Here is a 2,798-nt window from a genome sequence, read left to right on the forward strand (position 1 = left end):
ACTACGTTCTCCTGGAAGCACATTGTTCAGCCAAAATGGGTCGTACTGATTGCAAAGGAGAAAGGCCCACTTTTAGATCATGCAAGTACACCTGAAGACTCATAGAACACTTGTATAAATAGGTGGTGACTTGAATTGGAAAAAGGACTTTTTGAACTTTTACACACTGCACTTTTAGCTTCTGAAGACTTTTGGGAGCAATTTTACTTTTCTTTCTCTTTTGTACTTAGTTTCAATTTTCCAGTCTGAACATCTATTCTGTACTGAGCTATGAGTATCTAACTTCCCTCTCATTGGGGGAGGGAGCTCTATTGTACTTGATGGATTAATTGATAGTGAATTTCTTCTTCTCTTCATCCTCTCTTTGGTTTGCTAGATGGAATTTTGTTCTTCATTCTTAGTGTTTAGTCATCTTGGAAAAGAGGCTGAATACAAATTGGGTTTTATGTGAACCTTGGAAGAGGAATCATAAAACCATGCTTGAAATTCCCTCTCACATTGAGTAGATCTGGGTTTTTGGGATTGGATACAGTGACATAAAATCTGCCCAATTAAATGGATCTATGATGATGTATGGTAAAATCAGGGACCAAGCCTATCTCTCTTCCTGAGCAATTAGACCAAGGAATTGGCTGATTATCAAGATTTGAGAGATTGAATAACCAAGGAATTGGGGTTCAATCAATCATAATTGCCAAGAGATTAATGAGTTGCATGATTGAAGATGAGACGATCTGATTTTAATCCAGAGAGAACAATATCTCCCAACTCTAATGAATCCTCCTTATTCTTATCTTACCCTTTCTTTACTGCTTTTTTTAATTTATGTTATAATCCCCCTTCCCATTTACATTCAGTCATTTATGTTTATGCCATTTATTTTCTCGCTCTCGACGTTACTGTACTTTACAGATTTCTTTTATTTTTAAGTCATTTATCATTCTGCTGTTTAGAATTCTGCATTCACAATCACTCTTGATTAGCTTGATTAATTGATCCATTAATTAAAGTTGCTCAAATCTACCAATCTCTGTGGATTCGACCCCTCTCCTAGTGGGTTATTACTTGACGGTATTTTGGTGCGCTTGCCAAAGAACGAATTCATTTATTAGTGAGTGAATTTCGATAATCAAGTTTTATGGCGCCGTTGCCGGGGATTGGTTTGAATTTGACAATGCTTAAATGGATGGATAGTTAGATTAAGAAATTTTATTTTCCTTGCTAACTCTATTGATTTCAATTTCTTATTTTCTTCTTTTCATTTAGCATTCTAATTTTTATTATTCACTGTCTATATTCTATACTAATCCACTAACTATTTAATTAATTGCACCAATCAACTTAACCATAAGTCTTAACAAGAGTGATTCCTTTATTTGTCTCTTCCTTGTTTGTTGCTAATTGTATAACAGGTAGAAGAGGAGAAACTTCATCCTCTTTTGATAGTGAACCTGAGAGGACCTTCCTTAGATTAAGGAGGGAAGCAAGAGGCAAAGGAATAGTTGGAGAGGAAGTAGTGGAGGAAGATCTAGGAGTTACTATGGAGGAAGAGGTGCACAACCATGTTGGAGAGGATGCTGGGAATCATGTTGGGCAAGAGAGAAGAGTTTTATGCTCTTACATCAATCCAAATCCAGGAAACTGTGGCAGTAGCATTCTAAAGCTAACAATTCATGCTAACAACTTTGAGTTGAAGCCTCAACTCATCACACTGGTTCAAAACAACTACTCATTTGGAGGGAGTGCCCAAGAAGATCCCAACCAACATTTGACCACATTCTTGAGGATTTGTGACACTGTAAAGTCAAATGGTGTACACCCTAACACCTACAAACTACTTTTGTTCCCCTTCTCTCACAAAGATAAGGCAGCAAAGTGGTTGGAAGCATTTCCAAAGAAGAGCTTGACCACTTGGGATGATGTTATGAACAAATTTCTGGCAAGATTCTACCCTCCACAAAGAGTCAATAGATTGAGAACTGAGGTGCAAACCTTTAGACAGCAAGATGGTGAAACCCTTTATGAGGCCTGAGAAAGATTTAAAGACTTGACAAGGAAATGCCTTCTGGATATGTTAAACGAGTGGGTGTAATTGCACATCTTCTATGAGGGGTTAACATATGAGTCAAAGCAAGCTGTGGATCATTCTTCGGGAGGCTCGCTCAACAAGAAGAAGACCATTGAAGAAGCCGTTGATGTCATAGAAACTGTAGCTGAAAATGAGTACTTCTATGCCTCAGATAGAACTTCAAGGAGAGGGATGATGGAGCTCAATATTATGGATACTTTGTTAGCTCAAAACAAAGTGATCAATGCACAATTGGCAGCTCTTACCAAGAAGATGCAAAAGAACCAAGTCTCAGTTATCCAATCCCAACCCCTTCTACAAGAAGGAGATACACGAGAAGTTGAATGTGAATGGGAGCAAGCAAACTATGTGAACGATTCTTCCAGACAACCATATGATCCCAATGCCAAAACATACAACCAAGGTTGGAAGAACTACCCAAATTTTGGGTGGAGAAACCAACAGAACCATAACCAGGATCACAAACCATACCACTCTAACTAATACAACAACCATAACCCCAACCATCAATCAAGCAACAATAGACCATACCACAACTCACAAAATGTACCCTACGATTCCACACAACAGCCATACAAGAACCATCCTCAAGATATACCATCTTCAACCATGCAATCATGTGACATCAGCAGCAATTTTACAAGAATCGAGGCAGCTATAGCACAACTTACAAGGAGTGTTACCACTATTTCTGAGAGGCAAGTGCAAG

General features: G+C 38.2%; 1 non-coding gene across 1 annotated transcript; it reads right to left on the minus strand.

Annotated features, from left to right (window-relative positions):
• Nucleotides 1-1,969: 1,969 nt before the first annotated feature.
• On the minus strand, nucleotides 1,970-2,075 carry LOC148555733 (small nucleolar RNA R71). Its single transcript, XR_015887603.1, has one exon. It is a non-coding gene; the product is annotated as a small nucleolar RNA R71 (small nucleolar RNA).
• Between the last annotated feature and the right edge of the window lie 723 nt (nucleotides 2,076-2,798).

This window comes from Arachis ipaensis, chromosome B6, assembly GCF_059453495.1.
Source record: "Arachis ipaensis isolate K30076 ecotype BB chromosome B6, ASM5945349v1, whole genome shotgun sequence".
NCBI lineage: Eukaryota > Viridiplantae > Streptophyta > Magnoliopsida > Fabales > Fabaceae > Arachis > Arachis ipaensis.